This window comes from Megalobrama amblycephala, linkage group LG10 (genome assembly GCF_018812025.1).
Source record: "Megalobrama amblycephala isolate DHTTF-2021 linkage group LG10, ASM1881202v1, whole genome shotgun sequence".
Lineage (NCBI taxonomy): Eukaryota > Metazoa > Chordata > Actinopteri > Cypriniformes > Xenocyprididae > Megalobrama > Megalobrama amblycephala.
In genome coordinates, this window is record NC_063053.1 from 20,908,134 (window position 1) to 20,935,124 (window position 26,991).

At 35.8% G+C, this 26,991-nt stretch overlaps 2 long non-coding RNA genes across 3 annotated transcripts in view; one reads left to right on the forward strand and one right to left on the reverse strand.

Moving 5' to 3' along the window:
• The window catches only part of LOC125277103, a 32,531-nt gene extending 8,288 nt beyond the window's left edge, over window positions 1-24,243 (reverse strand). The window contains exons 1-3 of one of the 2 annotated variants that reach the window (XR_007186814.1): window positions 23,841-24,243; window positions 5,690-5,785; window positions 2,652-2,836 (exon numbers count right to left, since the gene is read on the reverse strand). This is a non-coding gene — a long non-coding RNA (uncharacterized LOC125277103). Of the gene's footprint in view, window positions 1-1,623; window positions 2,837-5,689; window positions 5,786-23,840 lie in introns of those variants that run through there. The other variant, XR_007186813.1, reaches the window with a different exon arrangement.
• Window positions 9,322-12,829, forward strand: LOC125277102. Its single transcript, XR_007186812.1, has 3 exons — window positions 9,322-9,561; window positions 10,440-10,599; window positions 12,534-12,829. It is a non-coding gene; the product is annotated as an uncharacterized LOC125277102 (long non-coding RNA).
• Window positions 24,244-26,991: the final 2,748 nt, after the last annotated feature.

Here is a 26,991-nt window from a genome sequence, read left to right on the forward strand (position 1 = left end):
ATTATTAAAGTCACATAAAAAAAAATCTTCATCAGCCTTTAATCAAGTCCGAGCTTTAAAAAAAAAAAACATTTACTTAAAGTGAATGGCACGCAAGAGATGAATGATTGTGGATGACTCGGTTGACTCAAATCTATTAATACTGGGGGAAATATGGGGCAAAACTGAATTATGAATGTATGGGGAAGTTGAAAGCGTCCATGTGAGGCGAAAGAAGAGACGGTGAAAAAGAGAGGGAAATACGATCTGAGAAATATGAAATATGAACTGATATGGAATACATAGTGTTTCAATGACTAATGTCACTGCTTCTGCATGATGCGGCGGTTTTTGAAATACTGTAGCTTTTCCAGTTGCAAGATACTAGCTGCTCTCCTCTCTCCTAATTTCCGCTTTAAATTATAAATTATATAACTTGACGCTTGCAATATGAACAATATTGGCGCCAATGTAGTTTGTAGTGTGCCTATACTTTTTTGTTTTTGAACTACTTTAAATTATGAGCATGTAACGAAGGGTCCGAAGCCATGGGATTATTGAGTCAAATTAATGCCTTAAAGTTTTGCACAAAAATAAAGTTTTGCAAAACACAAAAAAGAATTGAGCAATAAAAAAAATTTTTGCAAACAAAAATAAAGAATTGCAAAGGAAAAATAAAGTATTGAGCGGAAAAAAATAAGTTTTGCAAACAAAAATAATAAATTGCAAAATAAAATAAAGTAGTGCAAAAATAAAAATATAATCAATTACAAAAATCAATGACAGCAGTAATCCTATTTTATCTTTACCACATATTTTTCATGCTCAAACCTACTAAATCATTTGCAACGCTCATTTTATTCTGCGTTTCAGTCAAGCGTGCGCTCACGATACCGGCTTTCGTTTGCGCTGCACTTTTCTGTGCAGTTCTCTTTATGGCACTGGTTTGACGTGGGGGTGGAGTCAAGAAACGGGGGCACGCCCCCGCGAAATGGATTGGAGGGGAACGTAATCTGGGTTCTGGGTTTTTTTAGCTTGTTAGCTGTACACCTTGTCACACAGCACCTTTTATGCATTGTTCTGTTTTTTGTAACGAGTCAGAAAAGACAAGAAGGCAGCCTGGAGACGGTTGGATTGTTTTTCCCCCGGTGGGCGTGGTTTTCAGATTATAATAAATGCGCTCTGTCTCTATGCTTGATCTGTTCTGTTCTGCCGATGACGTGTTTCGCGGGGGCGTGCCCCTGTTTCTTGACTCCACCCCCACGTCAAACCAGTGCCAGAAAGAGAACCGCACAGAAAAGTGCAGCGCAAAGGAAAACCGGTATCGTGAGCGCACGCTTGACTGAAACGCAGAATAAAATGAGCATTGCAAATGATTTAGTAGGTTTGAGCATGAAAAATATGTGGCAAAGATAAAATAGGATTACAGCTGTCATTGATTTTTGTAATTGATTATATTTTTATTTTTGCACTACGTTATTTTATTTTGCAATTTATTATTTTTGTTTGCAAAACTTATTTTTTTCTGCTCAATACTTTATTTTTCCTTTGAAATTCTTTATTTTTGTTTGCAAAACATTTTTTTATTGCTCAATTCTTTTTTTTGTTTTGCAAAACTTTATTTTTGTGCAAAACTTCAAGGCATTAATTTGACTCCATATGGGATCCATTTGCAGCTTTATTGCAGACAAACGTGGTATAACAGGCAAGGGTAAATCACCGACAACAACAGTATCACAGACAAGGCAGAAACATTACGAGGGGACAGGCACAGGGACGGGGCTGGCAGCAGACAGAACTAGCGGTATCCAGATAAACAGGCAAGGAGTCAGATGGGCAGGCAGCGAGACGTCGTAACAGAATAAACAATCCAGGGTCATACACGAGAAAACTATAACAAGGGTAAACGCTCAGAAATGTTAGCCGTGGCAAAACAAGACTTCGCGGTGGGTGTGTGTGTGAGATTGTTTTATATTCCAGGCAGTGGGTTATGGGAAATGAAGTCCGGATGAATTTAGTACCCTCAGGTGGTGATCGGAGGGAGCCACAGAGGCCGCATTCGTGACGGAGCAACTTCTAGTTTGACAAGTTTTAAAGTAACTTCCCCAAAACTGGAGTTTAAAACAGATTTCCCCCTGTGCACAGCCCTTGTGTGTTTCCTCTTCTCATCACCGAGTAGCTCTATTTGGCCCCCTCTGGCTGTGGTTACTTTGAAGAAGCTAATTTATTTTCCCTTAATTTTGTGTACATCTTTTTAGTTTCTTACAGAGAGGGAGAGAGATAATCTTTGTTAGCTTCTGGCTGACTGGTGCAGCTCTTTAATGTTGACTTTATACAGTGACATTAAAGCAGAAGAGAAAGTAGGGGGGGGGGGGGGGGGAGAGAAAAAAGCAGAATGTGAATGTGGAGAGAAAGGCCTAGAAGAAGAAGGAGAATAAAAGAGATTACAGTCTTTTTCCCCCTATCATTTTAACAGCCTTTTGACATTTAAGTCTGATACACTTCCACAAAGAACATATATTTCTGCTACTTGAAGAGAGGCTGATCTTTAAGTATGACTATAAAAATGGAAGGGCAAAAAAAAAAGAGGATTTTCCGTTCGTGGTTCAATGATGTTCACTGCATTCTACTTTTTTACTCGAGCATGTTTAGAGCTGAAAGCGAGCACTTACCAGTCTTTTTTAGAGGTCACTTTCAGGTCGGCCACTTTGAGATATGTGATTAAAATGTCCAGCTGCTTAGTGGCCTTGCAATACAGAAATTGCTGGATAGCTAATTGGAATTGATCCGATCTGCATGGGCTTCATTGACTCATATCCCACTCACCGATTCTCATCAAACAAGAACCTCCAACATCCTGATAAAAAAAAAAAAAAAGATAGTAAGATAGTAAGATTTTCAGTGAATAATAAAAAAAAAAATTTCAATTTGTTGATCACATTATCATCATCATTATCTTTTGACCCGGAACATAGCACATAAGTCATGTGGACATTTATGGTGTTCAGCTGGTTTTTTATAGTGTTTTATGGTGTTTTTTTTGGAGCTTTCTTCAAAGATTATCCCATAGGCGTAATGGTTTTTATACTGTACAAACTTTATATTCTATCTCCCTACACTACCCCTACCCCTAAACCTACCCATCACAGAAAACATTCTGCATTTTTACATTTTTAATAGAAGATTGTTTAATATGTTTTTAAAGCTATTTTAAATATGAGAACTCACGAAATGTGAGTAATACCAGTGTAATACCCATGTCATTATACAAATCTGTGTCCTCATAAATCATGAAAACAAGCACACACACACACAAACACACACACACACAAAATAACCACATGGGTTTGTATCAACATCAGTTTGAGTAAATGACAGAATTTACATTTTTGGGTTTCCTCTAAAGGGGACCTAATATGCTGTTTTGTTTTTACCATTCCTTTAGAGTGTAATATAGCCATTTGCACATGTAAACTATCTGCAAAGTTACAAAGCACAAAGTCCATGCCAAAAAGGGAGTTAATCTCTCCAACAGAAAACACCTGCCTAAAAAGCCTTGTATTATTTATTCCTGCTATTATTTTCGTAATGTGATTATGTCGCCATGTAATGGAAGAGTCTATCACTATGTCAAGGAAATTATTTTTTTCCTAGGCAGCCTCCGGAGCTGATACTCGCCGGTTATGGTAAGTCGCGTTACATTTCCGACACATGCTCTAAGCAGTAGACAAATCACAACAGACTGGAAAACTTTTTATGTGTTTTCGCCGTTCATTGACAGCAGCGTTTTGGGGGCCTGAAAATGCAAATTTGTGAAAATGGTGACATCTTGCACATGCGTGTTACGCAGTCAAAGTGACTTCACCAACTACTGACCCGGCCGCAAAATACAGTGTATTATGTGTAAACAGGGATCATATTGACAACATTGTTTGTACACGAAAAGCGCAAAGGAAAAACTCTTTTGTTTTTAGTACATTGTTGATATGTAAACGTACCCTTGTAAACAGAGTATTCAGACAGAGAGTGAAAACAGGTAATTATAAGAAAAAAATTTGAACACTAAATTATGTAAATCTTTCTAGTAGAAGCCCTGAACAAATTGATTAATCTGTAAATGAGCATAATAGGGGCTCTTAAAGGAAGTCCTTTAAAATATCAGTATTAAACTATGAGCAGTATTAGAGGCTGTTCACATAGAATGCATTTTTCCATTCCAATGCACTACTTTCCCATTGTTTTTCTAAGTAAACACGCTAGACGGACATGTATGACTATTCCGCTCGTGTCTTGCATCTTTTGCAGCGTCTCGCGCATGACCAGGCATTCTAAAAATGTGGTGCTCAAGTGAAAACCAGTTCAACTTTTAAATAATGGGTCTCGAGAATGTTTTTCCCCATTCCACTGTTCGACCATGTTTTTCAAAGCCCTTACACTAAAAAAACCCGACCTGTTTTCAAAAGATTTACCATCAAACTGCACTAAGTCATCTTTAAATAGTGTACACATTATGTGACGTATTTGATTTAAAATTAAGTATGAATTTTGAATTTAAACAAAACTCGAAAAATGGTTCAATTAATTTTAAAGGTCCCGTTTTTCGTGGGTTTTTGAAGCTTTGATTGTGTTTATAGTGTGCAATATAACATGTGTTCATGTTTCGCGTGTAAAAAAATACAGTATTTTTCACATAATTTACTTATCTGTATACCGCTGTTTCCACTGTCATAAAAACGGCTGATGACTTCCTTGTTCTATGAAGTCCCTCCTTCAGAAATACGTAACGAGTTCTGATTGTGCCAGCAGCTCCTGTGTTGTGATTCAACAGCAGTTTAGCGCATCTTGCCCGGAAAGGTCACGCCTCTTACCATAACGTGGAGATGCACGCGCTCAGTGTTATTGTAAACATGTCTTTAATTTTACCCTATCAATTTGAGCCGGAATCAGACCCGGTGTTTGGACTGCGGGATGAAAATAACAGCATTTCGACGACATGGCGACAAACTACAAACGCAACTCTTGTGTATTCCTGTGGGCGGAGGTTAGTCAAAAAACTGTTTTAGTGACGTCATTAAAGAAGGAAGTAGAGGGATGTAGTCCAAACTGGCCGTTCGATGTAGGCGACTTCTGTTAAATAAAATATTTCGCTTGGCATTGAACTTTGAGCTTTAAAATTTTACAGATTTTATTTATACTCTAACAACAACATTACACACTAACTAAAGTTTGAAACATGGGATCACGAAGAACGGGACCTTTAATATATTTTATATAAAGTTTTAACAGATTTAAATAACTGCAATTTGTTTAAACACTATTTTTGCCAAGATATTTTTTCTCCTTTTTTTCCCTTTTTCCTAGGGATTGGTATCATCATGGTTTGTTGGGTAGAATATTAGATGACTAAAGTTTAATTAATTAAATATGATGTGTAAAGATGCAAGAGACATTCTCTTGCTCACAGAAATGCCATGTGCATAATTTTTCAGTTTCTGCTTGCATGTAAACACTAAAAATTAAAGCAATTAGCAGAGAGACAGATACCGTGGTGAAAGCATCTGCTAACTGCTCGACCTGAAGCAGATAATTAATCTACCATGGATCATGTGAATCCTGTAAGAAATCATTTTATAGTAGTCAAATTGACCAGACTCTTGTTATTCTTAATACAAAAACACAGTATATACTTCAAAGAGCATTCAAGACTTACTGTCAAGAGGATAGCTTTATGGATTCACTCGGCTTGTTCTCCACACACTGTGCCTTTCATTTGTTTGTTGTGCAAAAGATGAGGTTGTTTTTCAGCCTGCAGGATGACAGAGAGAAAAAATCATGAGCTCTCATTCATAAACCCTTATTATTACACAGCTTCTCTCAAATGTCATGGCGAGATCAAACACACCGCTATGTATTTTGCTGAAGCGAAGGAAATTTTGTGTTTTTGTTGTATAGGACAACAAAGACGAAAGCCTGCTGATTCCGATGATACCAGATGTGAAATTATACTTTCTTACCTCAAAACAGTTTTTGTCCCATTAATTCTTTATATTTGTACACAGTGTTACAACTTTCATTTGAATTATCTTAACAGGATGATGGTCATATACATTACTGTTCAAAAGTTCTTTGAAAGATGTTTCTCATTTTCACAAGGCTGCATTTATTTAATCAAAAATACAGTAAAACTGTAATATTGTGACATATTACAGTTTTTTAAAAAAAATCAATTTTAGCATATTTTAAAATGTAATTTATTCCTGTGATGCAAAGCTGAATTATCAGCATTATTACTCCAGTCTTCAGTGTCACATGATCCTTCAGAAATCAATCTAATATGCTGATTTGGTGCTCAAGAAACATTTGCTATTAACAATGTTAAAACAGTTGTGCTGCTTAATATTTTTGTGCAAGCCATGATCTTTTTTTTTTCAGGATTATTGATGAATAGAAAGTTAAAATGAAGAGGATTTATTTTTATTGGAATAAATAAAAATAAAAAATAATGTTTTTAATGTTATTTTTTATCAATGCAGAATAGAAGCATGCCAAAAAAATAAAACAAAAAAACTGACCACAAACTTGTGATTTCACTCCATTGCTCATTTATAATTGCTTCAACTTCTGGTGCATGAAAAAAAAAAAAAAATCATATGGGTTTTGAACAATTTTTGAGTGAAAAATTCTAAATTATAATAACCAAAACTTTCAAAAAGGAGCAAAAGGTCACAGAACAGTGACCCTGTAGCTCCCATAAAAAGTCATATATATATATTTATAATATATATATAGAGAGAGAGAGAGAGAGTCAGACTTTCTCTTCTCCTGAAAAAGTCCTTTGAAAAAGTGAATGAGTCAAGACAAAAAGTCTTTGAAGGATTGCTGAGAATCTCAAGGAGCATTATTGAGGTTTTAGAGTAGAGAAGTGAAGCGCTCAAAAGTTACAGCGTCAATATTTCAGCAGAGAGTTTTATTTAGAAGGAATAGAGCGGAGAAGCATGAAAGATTCACTCAGGGGATGACGTTCCCTCGTGTCCCATGTGTGCGTGAGCGTGCATTTAAATCGCCACCAGATTCTCTGGTGAATATAGCTCTGCCTGTGGGCACTGACAAGCGACCCGTTGTCCCTGAATGTCTGTTAATTTAAAACAAAATGGACTGTCACAGTGTTTCATATCAGGTGTGTTGATGAAAGCGTTGGTTCTCAGATGTTAGATCAGTGTGAGCAGCCTGACTGTGTGAAAGGACTGTGTTGACAACTGGGCTGCATATAAATGAGGGATGAGTTTAAAACCAAAGCAAGAAAACAAGAAAGGGTGATTTCTTTTGTCTATCCTTATTTTTCATTATGTCTCTTTGATGCTTGTTTTCTGCATATCATGTTTTTGGTCAATTCAATTTTTGCACTTTTGTCCTCCAGCAGAGTCATTCTCCAGCTTTCGTTCTGCAAGTTGTGGTTCTTTTGGTTGCAGTTTTAATACAATTTTCACACTTCTTTGTTCCTGTTTTTCTATTTTAACTTTTTGTAAAATCATAGTTACTGTAAAGCTCTCAAAATGGACATACACAGGGCAAAGCACTATGAATGTTCAAATTCAGAAATGTGAAGCTTGCATTTTTGTCACAAACATTATTCACTAAAAATGTTTATTTTTTTATCTGTATAACTTTTTAAGAAAGGACTACTTTTCTAGGTGGATGAACATCTGTGGGTGCTTTACAACATTTAGCTTTCATTTACTTTTATTCATTTATCAGACACTTTTATCCAAAGCAACTTACTCTATTACACGAGAAGTGCTAAAACACAAAGTTACAAAGCTCTTCAGAGGAGTACAGGCTAGAATAGAGATGAATAAATAAACGCCACATTCCTTATTGTTATCCTTGCAAATATTGTACAGAATTTAGCATTAAAGTTAAAAGATTGTATATTGCTTTGCTCTACACAGAAAAGTAAATCATTTTATCACACTAGTTTCATGCCAACACATTCAATGTTTAATTCTTCCAGTGTTGGGGAAAGTTACTTTTTACTCCTTAAAAAAATAACTAATTGCATTACTTAGTTACTTTTATGAAAAGTAATACGTTACATTACGTTTGCGTTACGTTTTTTCACCTGAGCTGAGCTTGCTTGTTTGTTTAATAACAACAATAAAAAAGTTATATTTTTGGCAAATGTTAAGGCCCTTTCACACCAAAAATGAAATGAATAATTCCCAGGCTGAAGGAAATGCATATTTACACCTGTACAGTAGAGGGCGCAGCTCAAACAACTCTTTCAGCTGTGCTACCATTCTGGATTAAAGAAGAATAGGCTACAGGAGAAGAATGTTCAACACTCTTATTTCTAAATCTAATCTAATTTTTGCTTATTATATGGTTGAATTAGATCATTGAAGGTCAGCAGCAAAAACATTGTTTAATAAAGTGAGGTTAAATACAAGTATATCTGTGAAATTTAATATAGTTAATTATTCCATGTTTGCGTAAAATTCTGAGATTGCATTTCATTGTTTTTATTCATTTTGAGGAACACTGAATGTTTTCGTGCAAGTTCACATTTAGTACTACAATAACCATCATGTTCACACAGCGCACACAACGCCTCTGCACTTTATTTCTCTCAACATGGGGACAGGAGAGCTGCCAGTCAATAAATGTGAAAAAGTAACTTGCGTTTCTTATTTGAAACAGTTACTTACAGTGCACAGCATAAATGAGCAAATACTGAACAAATACAAAAGGTGTATTTTCTTTATGATCACTAATACAATTCATGAAAAGATGCCAAAACTAAAATGTATTAAACATATACATAATAAAAACAGAAATATATGTCATTAATAGCCATAAAATAAGTAAATTAGCCAATTTTGTTTAAGGATTGCAGAAATGAGTACACCCTCGATTGAATTCAATAATATTATAGTACTTAGTATGCCCTCCATAATTTTGAATATACTGCTCTGACCCTTCTTGGCACGGAGTGCACAAGTTCATGACAAATTGTCACATCTGTCCTGTTTAACTCCTGGATGATGAGCTCCTTAAATGCCCTGATCTTTAATGTGGAGTGTTGCTCAACTCGTCTCTACAGAATCCCCCACAGGCGCTCAAGAGTGTTAAGACTGAGTGCAATACATGTCCACAGAAGGTTTTTCACCTTGGGAGAATGCATATCCTCATTGTCATATTGAAAAATTGTCCAACAATGCAGGGAATGAGGAAAGGGTTACATCTTCTGTTTCAAGTTTGTGTATTAAATTACACAGTGGTGTGGGAATTCATGACAGCATTGATAAAGCACAACTCCATCACACCTTCAGCACTCATACATCCCTATGTAAGAGCTTTACTACACTGTAATGAATTGCTGTAAAAATTACAGCAATATTTTACAGCCGATGGCTGTATTTTAATAATACAGCATATTGCTGTAAACTGCAATGAATTCCGGGGGCGTGGCGGTTTGAATCAAATTTACAGAATATTGCTGTAAATTTCAAATATACAGAGGCATTGTGGGATTTTCAACGGTCGAGATTCGGGTAGCAGCAAGAGGAGTGATTTACAACTGTGGTAAGTGACTTATTATTTCATTTCCCCCTCAGTCTTTGGTAAATTTGTATGTATCTACATTCGCGATTCATATTGGTAACCCCGGATTGACGCATCCTCCGTCCGCGGGGCGCGAAGCAGACTTGCGCGGGGTTTTCCTCAGCGCGGTCGCGCTAGGATCTCACACATTCCTCGTTGCTTTAGCATAGCGGCTATGGACCGAAAATTCATAATTAGAAATAGTTGGAATTCACGGGAACTTCGTGTTCATCAGCGCACTTGGTCGTGATTATTTTATGGCGTAAATCACATTTGAACATGCAGACAATCACCTGTTAACGGGCCGAAACGAAAAAGCCTCGCGACGCGATCAGGCCGCTCACGGAGGATGTGTCACGCAAAATGGTGCTGCTTCATGCTGTTAACGTAACCGATGTGATGTATTTGTGGACATTTGCTAACTTAAGGTAATGCAAACACTTTAACATCTCTGTTTGATATAAGTTTGCCTTGTATAGTTAATTTATTACCATTACCAAAACCAAATCTTTTTTAACTTGAAATGAAATGTGCTATTTACAGATATGAACAAACTGATCATCCTGTACTTGCCTTTTAGATATACATTTTATATCTATTGAGGCCTTTAACACGATGTTTCTCAATTAGATTAGACATTTATTTTTTAGGGTGAATGTTTTAGATGTCTCTCTAATTTGACACTGGCAAACAAATTAGTTAAATAAGGTGTTTTGATTAGTGGGACATCTAAAACTTTCTGGGAGGTAAGTCTTCAGGACTGGAGTTGTAGGCCAATACTGCTCTACCACATGGTATAATTTCAAAAATTATTTACATGCCTTAAAAGCTAAAACCAATCTGAATTCCTGACCCTTTAGGCACTTTGTAGGTATTTATCCGGAGAGAGGAACAAAGACGAAAGGAAAAGTGCCATCTAAAACAACAGGCCAGACAGTTCAGAAGAAACGGGTTGCGTTCAACCTACATGTTGCCACTCTTCTGTGGAAAGTGATGGATTTTCAGTGGAATTTCTGAAATGTAAGAAATACACACACACCAAGATCTGTTTTTCCTTTTATTATAGTGCTGGGCGGTATGACCAAAAATTTATCTCACAGTATTTTTCAAAATTATATCGGTTTCACGGTATATGATGGTATTTTTTTTCCCCTATGCATGACCGGGCGTTAACCACATTTTCTACTGATTGAGAGAGGAAATACTGCAGTAGATTGACTAGAATGCCCTGTTTTACTGTCATGATGAGAGAATATTGTAGAAAAATTCCACACTAGAGTTAATACAGGTTTACAAAGCCCCACAAAGTTATGCTGTGGTTAGACAACAACCAATAAAATACAGACCTGCAACACTCATTACAGACACATGAATATTAAAATATGACCATGGAGATAGAAAAAAAAAAGAGTTGAGCCTATAACCCTATCCGGTTGTTAAGTCTGACGTCACGCGGCAGCGCTTCCGGGTCCTAACGCTCTATCTCATACCACAAGAAAACAACAAATGGTGCTAATATACATACACGATGTGGTGTAATACTACAAAAAAAATATATAATTATAACCTTTATCTCCATACCAAAATTCCAGATGGCCAGACAATGATTCATCTTTTATAAATCATTAAAATATTAATATCTGTGACGCTGTGAGCACGGAGACTGTTGTGTAGACTTTAAGTATTTAAAATGTTTAACTTTTTTAAATGATTGATGTTTAATATAAATAAATAGCGCTCATAAACGGCCGTCGATGGCATTCTCAAGTGAAACGAGTCGAGGCTTGGACCCGGAAACGGCGTTCTTTACGTCACGATTTAACAAGCGGATAACAACAAACTGCCAAAACAAGGGAGAAACGCGGAAGAACGTTTAAACTGTCTAAGGATATTTTCAGTACATTTAAGAGCACTACAGTCTCTGAACAAATGGCACACGTAAGTTTAACATAGAAAGAATAAAGCAGTTAAATTTTTGCCCATTCTTTTTTGAATTGTCAGTCTATTTATTAACTTACATCGTCTTCTGTGTAGCAGAATAACCCATCGTGTCATCGCGGTCGTGAACAGACATAAAGTTCAGTGTCCTTTGCATAACGTTACATTTCATTTAAAGAAGACGTGATGAAATATGTGCGCATACATGCTGCTGGTTCATGTTTAGAGCACTAGAGTATATGAAATAGGTCCATAAAAAACTTAAACACGCTCGCTCCGGTCTATATAATATGATCCATGTGGAGAAAGTTGTTAATCTCATCACGGCAATCCGCACAGAAACCGCTCTCTCGCGCGCGCCGCGTGTAGTTTGAATTCCCCGCTGTAATCAAGGGCTGAATCTGAAATCGCCCCCTATAACCTCAAATAGGGCATTATTTGAGGGGACAGCCATTTGTTGTGGTGTCCAAAACCATAGTGGACGTTATTGAGTGCACTCATTCAATCTCACATTGCACCGCAATGAGTGTACAGCCGATGCACACACAATGGCTGTCCGAATTCACTCACTCGTTTTCATTCACTCTTTCAAGTGAACAATATAAGTGGATAACATAGAGAATAGTGAACGAGGCTTTAGGGGGTGATTTCGGACTTACCATAGACTGTGATGCGATCTCAGCTGTGCTCTCACTACAGTGCAACAGTGAAACGGGACACTCTCAAACAGTGACGCTGCGCCGCGTTCCTAACATTGGTTAAGCGACACATACCGGTATTGCGGTATCATCAAAATTCATATCATAACAAAAATACCGGTATTCGATATGAACCGGTATACCGCCCAGCACTATTTTATTCTATACTTTTATTATTCTATATCTGTATATGACTGTATCTGTCATCCCTCTATCTGTCACTGACTGTATCTGTCATCCCTCTATCAGTCTCTGAAAGTACTATGTTTTGTAATATATCTAATGTATTGTCCTCTTTGTTCCTTTCAATATTTCTAGCCTCTCTTGACCATCCTGGGATGGAACATCATCTGGAGCAGAACTGTTCTTTTTTGATCGCAAGTTTGTTGGACTTGTTGTTTGGCCATGTTGGTCTGTTCATGAAGTGATAAAAATGATCCGGATTTTAAGAAATGTTTTTATATGACCCTGTTGGTCAAGTTATAGTTATAATTGTATTTCATTTTGTGAAGGGCCATGATGGCCAATAAGTAATTTAAAAACATTTTCATGACAAAATTTTGTCCATTTAAAAAATAAAATGATTTTCTAAATAAAAAATAAATTCAAAATAATACACTTTTTATGGCATTTTTTATGTAAATTTGAAAGATATATATTACATTTTGACCTGTTTTTCAAGATTAAGAAGCATTTTTTGGGGGGGTGAATTAAGTTATGCATTATACAACACTTTATGCAGTTAAAATTTGTTTAAAGCTTATGCAGTTAATAGTTTAAATTTAAAATTCAGCTCTCAGTCATTAAAATATATTGTATACTGCATTTTACATATTCTACTTGACTAAACTACTTGAATGTGTGTATTTGCTATTTAAAGAAGTATGTTAAATGCAGTATACAATATATTTTTTTGTAAAAATGCAGTATACAAAATATTTAAATTACTGTAAATTTTACAGTAAAATACTGGCAGCAGGGTTGCCAGCCAGTTACTGTAATTTTTACAGTAGTGTTGCTGTAATTTAATTTACAGAATTTTACTGTAATCGAGAATACAGTAAAATTCTGTAAATTAAATTACAGAAACACTACTGTAAAAATTACATTAACTGGCTGGCAACCCTGCTGCCAGTATTTTACTGTAAAATTTACAGTAATTTTTTAACAGTGTACCACGGAACCAGTGAACTCCTCTAGCAACACCATAACATTTTGGATGCTATTAGATCCAAAATTATTGATTTGGTCTCATGAGTCTTGATTCCCAGAATCTATATTTTGTAAATATGGGCTTTGGAAATGGCTGACTTTAATGTGCTTTGGCTACAGTAGGTAGTTCCAGTGAGAACAACAACCATGCATGTCATTTCTGCAGGCTGCATCTTACTCTGTGAGATAAACAGTCACTCTTTTCATAGCTTTTGCTGGCTCTAAGACACTCGCTTAGTATTTCTCCTGCTCTTTGTCTAGCAAAAAAATCCCTCATCACTAAATGAAAGCTTAAAATGAAGGCCAGATTATTTCAGGGGCCTTGTCACAAGTCCATTGTTTTTGAATTTCTGTGTTACTTTTGCTATATTTTCAGACTTAAAACAATGATTTGGTAATCCTCTTGTACCACTGTCCTCTTTTGTGCTAAGAAATAAGTCTCCTGACAGTTCTCTACCAAGTGCTTCCATTGTTGTCAGCATTAAGTCTGAGAATGATTCAGTGGGCTATATAACACTTTTAATTGTCAAGAAATTACTTCTCTTTAAATGTTTTGGTTCAACATTCTTACCTGTTGGTCAAACATTGCTTTAAACTCGTACACAAGTGCTTCAGATTGCAAATGCAGTGCTGTACCGGGTGAGCTACTGAACAAGTTTACTATGACAGAAAAGCCAGTTATGTGAGGTAAACATCAAAATGTATTAGTTTACAAATCATGGACAAAAGCATTCATATAGTATGGTCAAACAGTATTGTGAATGGAATTGTATAAAATAAGTCTTTATTAATGCCCCTGTAATCACAATTTGTGTCAAAAAGAATAAAAGATGTTGGTGGAAAATGCAGCGAATTGTATTTATTGGTACATTTTAGTAGTTTTGCAAAAATGTAGGTAGAGGCAGTTTTGTTTTGAACCTGTTGTGTTGGTATAAAGTCTGCAGTTACCACAGAGACTGAGAGCTGTCATGATTTAAACCAGCAAGTTTTTCACTATAACTACACCTTACAAGAAAAATATCTGTCTCGCTTCCTCATTGTACTTTTCTATCTGTCCTCGTTTTGTATTTTTAACAGACTCCGATATATTGGAGTTCCTCTAGTTTCACCCATGAGTGAAGTGGTGCCACTTGCAAGCTCACATGGGACATTTCCCACAATGCTATGTAAGTTAGGATGTCACAGACAACCCACTGTGTTGTCAGACATCTTGACAAGACACAGAGGCATCATTATCTTGACGTTACTATGGGAACTGAAAAAACAAGCCCTCATTAAGTGTGAAAATGACAGATGCACACACACACACAAAGAAGAATGCACACACACACCGAGACAGAGAAAATAACATTAGTTGATGGCAGTTAAGTAGAAAGAGGATGCAACCAATCATACACACACATGTACAAATAATTGCAAAGTCATGTAGAGAAAGCAAGAGCAAAAAGAGACAATAGATTACAAATGCTAAAAACAAAATCTGTTTGTTGAGAGGGGCCACAACAGAGCTGATGGGGGGTTTAGAACATTGAAATACTATTTGGGTTCCTGTATAGTCGCCTCAGCTGGAGATTGTGTTGCATGTTGAATATGTAACAGTTTATGCTGTGATTAATGGCTGGTGTTTCTCAGACTGAGAATCTGATAGATATATCTAATAAATATTTAAATACAACATCAGTAAATCTGATTTGGCTTAGCAAGAAGAGCTAAAGAGACTGTAATTCAATTTGGCTGACAGGCCCTGAACAGTAAAAGTGCTACGTGGTTCCAATGCCATGTTGAATGTCATGGTAGATACTCCAGTAAATCACAAACCAGTTGACCTTGGAGGTGATTATGAGGTGGTATTTCTTTAAATCAATCCCTTAAAAATTGTAAAAATGATCAAACAGACAATTACAAAACTGAATTTTAGTTCTAAAATAGTTCCAAATTCTATTTTGAATTAACACTTTTCTTGATTCTTCGATGAATAGAAAGTTCAATTAACAGCATTTATTTGCATTTATTAAATTTATTAAAGCATTTATTAAATAGAAATCTTTTGTAACATTATAAATGTGTTCACTGTCACTTTTTTTTTTATCAATTTAATAAATCCTTGATGAATAAAAGTATTAATTTCTCTCTTTTTTTTTTTGTATCATTGTTTCCAAAAATGTTAAGCAGGAAAAACTGTTTTCAACATTGATAATAATAATAAATGTTTCTTGAACAGCAAATCAGCTTATTAAAAGATCATGAGAGACTGAAGACTTGAGTAATGATACTGAAAATTCAGCTTTTCATCACAGGAATAAATTACATTTTCAAATTTATTAAAATAGAAAACAATTACTTGAAATTGTAATAATATTTCACAACATTACTGTTTTTGTGTATTTTTGATTAAATAAATATCTTTCAAAAATATATAAAAAATACAATGTTTCCAAACTTTTGACAGGTTCTGTACAAATTCACCCTTAGCTATGGTAAAAAAAATTACTGTAACACATTGGCTTGAGTGGCTTATTGCTTTACTAAAACATTAAGGGAAAAACAAAGATGAATATAGCTGCAAGCAGCAATTAACAGGGTTCAAGCTTTTTAAGGCCTTTAAGCACATGTGTAAAAAGATATTATGTTTCATTTAGCAAGCCTGTGACCACCTATCTGAGATGGAAAATACCATTTATGGCCAATACAAGCAATTAACTAAGGAAATATGTTTCTTTAAGTGAAGTCACCTTTATTTATATAGTGCTTTTTACAATGCAGATTGTTTCAAAGCAGCTTTACAGTGATAACTGGTATATAATACAAGTGCTGGTCATATAATTAGAATATCATCAAAAAGTTGATTTATTTCACTAATTCCATTCAAAAAGTGAAACTTGTATATTATATTCATTCATTACACACAGACTGATATATTTCAAATGTTTATTTCTTTTAATTTTGATGATTATAACTGACAACTAAGGAAAATCCCAAATTCAGTATCTCAAAAAATTAGATTACTTAAGACCAATAAAAAAGAAAGGATTTTTAGAAATCTTGGCCAACTGAAAAGTATGAACATGAAAAGTATGAGCATGTACAGCACTCAGTACTTAGTTGGGGCTCCTTTTGCCTGAATTACTGCAGCAATGCGGCGTGGCATGGAGTCGATCAGTCTGTGGCACTGCTCAGGTGTTATGAGAGCCCAGGTTGCTCTGATAGTGGCCTTCAGCTCTTCTGCATTGTTGGGTCTGGCATATCGCATCTTCCTCTTCACAATACCCCATAGATTTTCTATGGGGTTAAGGTCAGGCGAGTTTGCTGGCCAATTAAGAATAGGGATACCATGGTCCTTTGGCATTGTGTGCAGGTGCCAAGTCCTGTTGGAAAATGAAATCTGCATCTCCATAATGTTGGTCAGCAGCAGGAAGCATGAAGTGCTCTAAAACTTCCTGGTATACGGCTGCGTTGACCTTGGACCTCAGAAAACACAGTGGACCAACAACAGCATTTGACATGGCACCCCAAACCATCACTGACTGTGGAAACTTTACACTGGACCTCAAGCAACGTAGATTGTGTGCCTCTCCTCTCTTCCTCCAGACTCTGGAACCCTGATTTCCAAAGGAAATGCAAAATTTACTTTCATCAGAGAACATAACTTTGGACCACTCAGCAGCAGTCCAGTCCTTTTTGTCTTTAGCCCAGGCGAGACGCTTCTGATGCTGTCTGTTGTTCAAGAGTGGCTTGACACAAGGAATGCGACAGCTGAAACCCATGTCTTGTATACGTCTGTGCGTAGTGGTTCTTGAAGCACTGACTCCAGCTGCAGTCCACTCTTTGTGAATCTCCCCCACATTTTTGAATGGGTTTTGTTTCACAATCCTCTCCAGGGTGCGGTTATCCCTATTGCTTGTACACTTTTTTCTACCACATTTTTTCCTTCCCTTCGCCTCTCTATTAATGTGCTTGGACACAGAGCTCTGTGAACAGACAGCCTCTTTTGCAATGACCTTTTGTGTCTTGCCCTCCTTGTGCAAGGTGTCAATGGTCTGTCAAGTCAGCAGTCTTCCCCATGATTGTGTAGCCTACAGAACTAGACTGAGAGACCATTTAAAGGCCTTTGCAGGAGTTTTGAGTTAATTAGCTGATTAAAGTGTGGCACCAGGTGTCTTCAATATTGAACCTTTTCACAATATTCTAATTTTCTGAGATACTGAATTTGGGATTTTCCTTAGTTGTCAGTTATAATCATCAAAATTAAAAGAAATAAACATTTGAAATATATCAGTCTGTGTGTAATGAATGAATATAATATACAAGTTTCACTTTTTGAATGGAATTAGTGAAATAAATCAACTTTTTGATGATATTCTAATTATATGACCAGCACCTGTATATATTCACCACCTATTGCGCAATCACCATAAAAGTTTACATGCTTCTTTTGAATCTTATGTCGCATATGCTCACCTAATGTCGCCAAGTTCTGAGTTTTCGTTTATGAACAATACACTCTAAAGAAAAATGGTTCTAAACAGTACCAAATTAGGGTTCTTCTGCTTGTAACAATAGCAGAACCCTTTCTGGTGCTAAATAGAACCATTTTTATAAGGTTCCATAAAGAACCATGCTTTGATAGTGCTATATAAGTCATCAATTATGTTATAAATAACCTTTTTATTATAGTTTATTTTATATTAGTATCTTTACATTTACAGTATGTCTTTTCTATTTGTTTATGTAAAAACAATGTTTATTAAGGCCGAAATTAGCAAAAATTGGCAATATGCGAGCCCTTTACAATGTTAAAAGGAACAAGTGATATATAAAAGTACTAATTTAAAAAAATCTAAAAATATATGGATCATGAATTCAATATCTCTCTTACTTAGTGGAAGAAGAGAAGATAAGTATCCTTTAGTGAATAGAGCTAAATGTTCTAAACTAAAAAGAGAAAAAGACATTACTGGTAGAAAACCAACTTGAAAGTTAAAATCTATAGACATTTTAAGAAAGAAATTATTTACTAGTTAAGAGTGTGTTGGCAGTCTGTGTATTTTGGATGGCTGCCAGTTTTAACTTTGACAGTTAAAAAAACCCCAAAAAGGCGGGAAAAAAGAACCCTAAACTCTAACACAAAGAACCATTTCAGCATATAAAGAGTTACGGTTCTAAATAGAACTGTTACTACGTGTAAAGAACCATACACTTGGCCAATCCAAAAATCCAAAATATCCACACATAATAAAACTTCCTTTTGGCAAGCTCACAATTAGCTATTCTCCATATTCTTGTGCAGTATCAAAGCAAATCATCAATGATTAAAAACACTAGAGTTAAAAAAAAAAAGTCTAATTTTTAAAATAATCTTTTTAAGATCCCTATGCAAAACTTCCACAAAGAAAAAAATACTCTCTACTACTGACTGATAAAGATTTTTTAAAGTTTAAAAAGTTGGAAAATGTGCTGCCAAACAGTTAGTGTCGAGTTACTGCTGTGTTGCTGCTGCGTTACAGAGGGAGATGGCGCAGTCTGTCTTTTCGAAAAAGAGAGAATGTGAGATGCACACAAACCAAAACACTCTGCAGGGCTAAGACATCATATTGAATTGAGAGATATGCATCCCATTGTGTCATTTATATACTGTTTTGTGTATCTGAGCTTGTGCTGTCTTCCCAGGGCTCTGGTGGATGATCACAGCTACACACAAAAGCAGAGGTTTACACACACACAAACACACACTTCTCAGAAACACAAGGGATCTGCCAGTAACCATAAAAACACCTATTGCACCCTGTTGAGCCAACAAACGCTCCCTCAGAGACCTGCTGCTCCCAGATCTCACTGAAAAGATAGCAGGAGTGCATGAGCGACAAGTATATCCAAACACACCTGTAGATTTCTGCATGTTTTCATATTGGTGATTAGTTTGCGGGATGCAAAAATGCAAATAAAGAATTCGGATTTAAAAGAAGAAACATTCCAGATTCTGCAAAACATTGTGACATTAATGTGAACAACATTGTTGAGAGGATGCTTTTCACTGTCAAACCATGCTAGTGAACATGATCATCAGGTTTTACAAAAACTTGTGGAGCTCATGCAGCTTAAGTGCAGCTGTCCTATCATTAAAGCAAATGAGGGACAAACCAAATACTGAGACATTATGTAATTCATTAAAACATTTTCACTTTAACTCTCCACTCAAACTGCTGTGCTAAAAAAAGAATTTAAATGTTGTATTAAATAATAGAAAAGATCGTAACCGAGAAGCATTTTTACCAGTGCTCTGACTTTTGTATGTCCGTCTGAATATAAATCAATACACTATTGTTAGAGGAAAGAAAGGAGGAAGAAAAACCTTGTCATACACACACATACACCAATCAGACCACTTGCTACCAAGAAATAAATGTGCATCAGGGCGGACAGAGAGCCTGCAGGCACAACGGCTTCAAAGCCTGTTCACAGTGTCTGTGTGTGTGTGTGTGTGTGTGTGTGTGTGTGTGTGTGTGTGTGTGTGTGTGTGTGTAAGAGAGAGAGAGAGCGCGCGTGAGTGTTTCCGCCCCCACACTGTCATTTTCACACCTGTTTCTATGTGATAAGACTCTTCTCCTTTATTTTACTCTCATGATAATAAGGGCTTGTGCCTCCCCAAAACTCACACAAACATGCCTAAATTAGGACATACCTTTTATTGTTTTTTATAAAGCTGATTATAATGACTACAGAATAACGCTAACCTTAAAATAATTATTTTTTTTATTTTGTACTTTATTTTTTTATTTTATTTTTTGAGAATCTTTGCGGGTTGTACACTAGCTCACGACGCAAAAGCTGTGGCTCACAGGAATTCAGATTTGAATTCGACCTGAGCCGTGACCTGATCCCGTTTTCCCCCTCTTTCCATACTTTTCTGTTTGCTCTATTGTCCTTTAAATAAAGGCAAAAAAAGTACAATTATTTTAAAATGCATAATTAAAAATACATTATATTTTTTAATTTTTAAAATAATTTTAGAATTAAAAAAATAGACAATTCAAAAGTTTGGGGTTAGTAAGGTTTTTTGTTGTTGTTGTTGTTGTTTGAAAGAAATACTTTTCAAATACTTTTATTTAACAAGGATGCATTAAATTGATCAAAAGTGACAATGAAGAAATTTATAAATTTCTTCTACAATTTTTTTTTTTTTTTTAAATAATTGCTGTTCTTTTTATTCATACATTCTATTCATCAAAGAATCCTGAAATACAAATGTATCAGAATTTCCTCAAAAATATTAAGTAGCACAACTGTTTTCAACAATAGCTGCGTCTCATTTCGAAGGCTGCGTCCTCCGGAGGTTGCATTTGAAGGCTGCATTCGTCATCGAAGTGGTCTCATTTAAGAAAAAATAACTGTTAAGAAAACAATTAAAGTATTTTACACCTCACAAGGAATAACAGTCAATTTTGTTAGTTACTTTCCTTATAAGACATCCTTGATGACGTATGTAGTCTTCAAATGCGACATCTTCTGGACGCAGCCTCCTAAATGAGACGCAGCTAATGATAATAATAAGAAATGTTTCTTGTGCACCAAATCAGCATTTTAAAAAGATTTCTGGAGGATCACCTGACACAGAAGACCGGACTTACTGCTGAAAACTCATAAAGCTTTCCCATCACAGGAATAAATTACATCTTAAAATATATATTTTTTAAAAACATTTATTTTAAATTGTAATAATATTTCACAAAATTACCATTTTAACAGTATTTTTTGATCAAATAAATTTAACCTTGGTGAGCAAAGGAGACTTCTCTTTAAAAAACATTTAAAAATCTTAACTGACCCCAAACTTTTGAACATTGGACAGTAATGCATTTTAATAGTAATGCATTTATAGTAATGCATAATGATTTTTATACTGAACAAAGCTAATATTACCCCTAAACATTACCCATTCAGAAAAACATTCTGCATACTAAAACATAATTTGATGATTTGATGGGGACTGAAATTTTGACCACACACACACACACACACACACACACACAACACAGTGAAGTACCTTTCCTGTGCACATCCACTGTAAAAAGTTTGTAAATCAAAATTCATAGTTCCTCGAGATACCCTTACTCAATCCTCATGTTGGTGCACACGCATATTCATGGACAATAAAAACCCACACAAAAGGCTACAAGAGCAAAATCCACCAATTTTGCTTTTTTTGTGCTGTTTTGGGTCAGCATACAAAACACACAGACACAGAATAATGACAAACTAACTACACACTCTTATCCCTCTGCCTGTTACACTTCCTGTTTAATCTAACATCAGCTTCAACAGAATGGACAGCACATGGGTTTCTGTATGTGTTTGTCAAAGAGACTAACAGTGAATCAATATGAGTGACTGGTTGATCTTCTCTCGCTGTTAGCCAGCATAAATCTCTGTGATACATGACATGAGTGTCTTAAACACATGCACACACGCACACACTTGTGTGTTTTGTCTACATCTCTCTCTGATTAATGCATATGTGCCACTGCTGTCCTGTAGTGAATTACAGATCACACAAGTGAATCACACATGAGAAGCAATACCAATAAATGACAGTATGGAGAGATGGATGAGGTCAACACTTCAGTGGCCACACAAACACACACTTGTCTAGGCTTGTGATTAAACAAATCCATCGCAGTCCAAAAAAATCACTCTCTGAGACGAGACACCAGTGTAACCAAATTCCAGAGGCATCTTTGCTCCCAAATGGAAATTATTCAGTGAGCAGCAGACAGAAATGGATCACAGCACTTTAAAATCCATACATTAATGGAACATTTAGAGAAAAGAAGATGACAAATTTATGACTTAAACACTCAGAGAAAAAGGGACTTTGAGCAATAGATTTAAGGGGCAACAATATACAACACCGTTCAAGAGTTTGGGGTCGGTACAAATTTTTGACGTTTTTGAAAGAAGTCTCTCATGCTCACTGCATTTATAAAACTGTAAAAACTGTAATATTATGAAAAATTATTACAATTTAAAACAAGTGTTTATTATTGTGTTATATTAAAAAATGTCATTTATTCCTGTGATGCAAAGCTGAATTTTCAGCATCATTATTCCAGTCTTCAGTGTCACATGATCCTTCAGAAATCATTCTAATATGCTGATTTGCTGCTCAGAAACATTTCTTATTATTATTATAAATGCTGAAAACAGCTGTGCTGCTTCATACTGTTGTGGAAAACGAGATTTTTCTCTAGAATTCTTTTGATGAAAGTTCAAAAGAACAACATTGTAAATGTCTTCACTGTCACTTTTGATCAATTTAGTACATCCTGGTGAATACAATTTCTTTCAAAAAAAGTTTGAACTTTTAAACAGTAGCATAAATTTTAAAGGTGCCCTAGAATTAAAAATTGAATTTATCTTGGAATAGTTAAATAACAAGAGTTCAGTACATGGAAATGACATACAGTGAGTCTCAAACTCCATTGTTTCCTCCTTCTTATATAAATCTCATTTGTTTAAAAGACCTCAGACGAACAGGCGAATCTCAACATAACACTGGCTGTTACGTAACAGTCGGGATCATTAATATTTACGCCCCCAATATTTGCATATGCCAGCCCATGATCTAGGCATTAAACAAGGGCAGGACATCTGGATGTGCACAGCTGAATCATCAGACTAGGTAAGCAAGCAAGCAAGGACAACAGCGAAAAATGGCAGATGGAGCAATAATAACTGACATGATCCATGATATCATGATATTTTTAGTGATATTTGTAAATTGTCTTTCTAAATGTTTTTTTAGCATTTTGCTAATGTACTGTTAAATGTGGTTAAAGTTACCATCGTTTCTTACTGTATTCACGGAGAGAGAAGCGGTCGCTATTTTCATTTTTAAACACTTTCAGTCTGTATAATTCATAAACACAACTTCATTCTTTATAAATCTCTCCAACAGTGTAGCATTAGCCGTTAGCCACGGAGCATAGCCTCAAACTCATTCAGAATCAAATGTAAACATCCAAATAAATACCATACTTATGCGATTAGACATGCTGCATGACAAACACTTTGTAAAGATCCATTTTGAGGATTATATTAGCTGTGTGAACTTTGTTTATGCTGTTAAAGGCAAGCGCGAGGTCCGTGGGCGGGGAGCATGAGCATTTAAAGGGGCCGCAGCCTAAATCGGCTCATATTTAATGATGCCCCAAAATAGGCAGTTAAAAAAATTTATTAAAAAAAATCTATGGGGTATTCTGAAACTTCGCAGACACATTCAGGGGACACCTTAGACTTATATTACATCTTTTAAAAAGACGTTCTACGGCACCTTTAACATATTTTTCTTCAATCTGGGGTTTTCCTGAAAAATACTATAGTATGCATTTAGTGTACAAAGAACTTTGATTTTCTTACCCACAAAGAAGCAGAGGGCATGAAATGGTGTGTTCAATTACAGCAGGACCTCAAGGACAGAGGCCAGTCAGAGAAGGAATTCCAATCAATCAGTACGGGGGCAATGGCTGACCATGGGGAGCACCGGGGCTGGTCGACTTGCGGGTCAATACTAAATTTAGCAACAAACAAAGGGAAAAAGGGCTCTAACATTGTCACACCAAGCCATTTATACTATGGTCACCACATCTGTCAAATTTTAAAACCAGTTGCTCATATTGCATTATGTATTTCTCAGCCTAGACATTTAACAGATTTACTGATTGTTGTCCAATTTAATAGTGTAACATACACTAACGTTCAAACGTTTTGGGTAGTAAGAATTTTTATTAAAGTCCCCCTGTAGTGAAAATCAAGTTTTTAATGTTGTTCATATGTCTACCTAGAGTTTTTAATATGCTTTAAGACAAGCCATGTGCAAATTCATAAGTCAGCACCATTGAGGAGTATTTTCTCTTTAAAACTGCAGTAAACCAAAGACAGTCTCAAAAACGCGGTTTGAAATCGCTGGTGTTTCTGACGTCACAAACTACCTTGTAACCAATCACGTCAACGTGCCGGCGGCCCTTAGCATATCATTAACTGACCGCGCAAGGGAGTCTCAAAAGGTTATCCCGGTATATTTTTCCTGATATGAAAAATCAGGTAAGATTTAGCAATAGACCACTTTGGAGCAGACGTCACAATTACGTCACTTGCAGCTGCGCGCGCATACTGGTTGCAGAAAAATAGTGGTAGCAATTGAAGGAAAATGTGCAAAATCCACAGAATAAGAGAAAAATGTTTTGTTGTGCCTCTGGATGTTGGAATCGGAATGCAAAAAATATAGTCTTCATTTTTAAAGAAAATCATCGTTGAAAACGTCCTTTGAAGATAAACAGAGACGTTTCACAGACTGGACTGATGACACCTGCAAGGATTAGTCTACTATTAAAGCAGGAATTTGATGTAAACAGTAAGTCTACATAATTCACATATGCAGCTCAGAGGACATACATACATAGCAGTTACACGGCATGAAATAATTATAATTAAAATAATTTAAACCTATAATATTTTACATAGATAACTTTTAAACATAATAATTTTTATTTCACAATTCTATTTTTTTTTTCTTGCATTTGCGTGTTTATTGCTCCCAGTTCGGACTTTATAACTCGCAATTGTGAGTTTATTTCACAATTCTGAGGGGGGAAAAGTCAGAATTGCGGGATAAATTGCAATTCAGAAAAGACAGAATAACGAGTATATCTCACAATTCTGTTTTTCTTTGTAAGAAATGTGAGATGTAAACTCAGATTTGCGAGAAATAAAAGTCAGAATTGTGAGATATAAACTCGAAATTAACTTTTTTTATTCTTTTATTTCGTGGCTTCCATAGACTTCTACTGCTCAACTGTCATTTTCTGCAACCAGCTAGGCTCCGCCCACAAAAAACGTCATCGCTGTTTGCAAACACCAAATTGGTCTATATAACAGGCATGATATTTTACAATGTTATGAACTATATGCCTTTCTCCACTGATGTTCTGAGTTGTTCAAAGCGTTTCTAAGGATACTGATTGTTAGAAAGCAGCTGTCTGACTTATGAATGTGAACATGGTTTGTGTAACATTAGCAACACATTATTAGCTGTTTAATAATGTAGCCAACCGAAGCACTAATCATATTAATTACCGTTATGTGTCCGACGTAACCATTGTGCAGCGTTTACCTCAGTAAGTTCACCGACTGGATCTCCTCTGAGCTCGTGCGAGTGAGTGGAGGCGGGGCTAATTATCATATTCATAGATCCGTGTATATTGAATGAGGCAAAGGTGTAGAGTTACATTCAATATATTTTAAGGCATTAGCATTTTTTTCACAGGAAAAAAACGTTTAAATATGTAATTTTGGAGATTTCATTTTGGTTTAAGGGATGAAATTATTGACTACACAAGGACTTTAAAAGACTTCTTTCAAAATCAAAACATCTTACAGACCACAATCTTGCACAGTAGTATAAAAATATTACACTGTCAAAATCTATATAGCCTACCTGTAAATGAACTAGATAACACAGCAGACATTGTTTGTATTTGGCTGGTATGGTATTTTTTAGTCCCTGCTATAACATCAAACTCAAAATGTCCTTTAACTCAAGCCTGTCCATCATCAATCACTCTCTCTCCCTATTCAGAATCAACAAGTGTAATCTTTGTAAAAGGCTGAAGATGCAGATCTCAATCTTGAAAAGGATTATGGGATGCCACTCCACTCAGACTTAAGGGGCAGACAAGAGTAGAGCAGAGGCTCGGAGAACATGGTCCAGCACAGATAAATTGAAAAATGGTTATTTGGCAATTTGAACCAATTCAATTCAAATATCAATCTCCTGCGATATAGATTATGCTTTTCACTATCTATACTATAGTCTACACAAGTACATAAAAATTGCATCAACATGAACTTAATATATACAGTACAACAAGACCAATTAAAAGTCATTAAATCAGCATTAAAAATCAACAAACAAATAAAAACAATTAATTTTATCTCAATATTTCCTCACTATACAAAGAAATAATTAATGATCCAGTTGACAGGTTACGAGTGCAGAAACACTCTGCATTACGTGCTCGTGCATGCCTAAAATGAGGAACATGTCGACTCTGTCAGACTGTATTGATCATCCTGGATTAATGGTTTCCAATGTGTAAACTGTAAGAGAGAGATGCATACAGGGAAAAAACGATTATATATGTAACTGCATCAGTCAGCACTGAACATTTTTAAACAACACACCTATACATTATTATCATTGACAGATATGTCACATCTTCCATCCCGCTCCCTCTAAGCCCCGCCCACTGTTTGCATTTCCAAAACCAGCAGCATATTAGAAAGCAGATCTCAGCATCCCTGTGTGTGCTCATACTGAAAGCTGCACTGCTATTTCATGCCCTGCTAAGTCTAGGCAGTTCATTAGACACCTGCATGCTGTTATCATTGATCTCAATGTGAATCTTCTGTCATTTTTTCTTTGTCCTTTCTGAAGAATCTTCAGTCAGAACAAGATGCCAGCAGATCCGTATTCCTAATTTTTTGCAAGATTATTCACTGACTCTTCTTG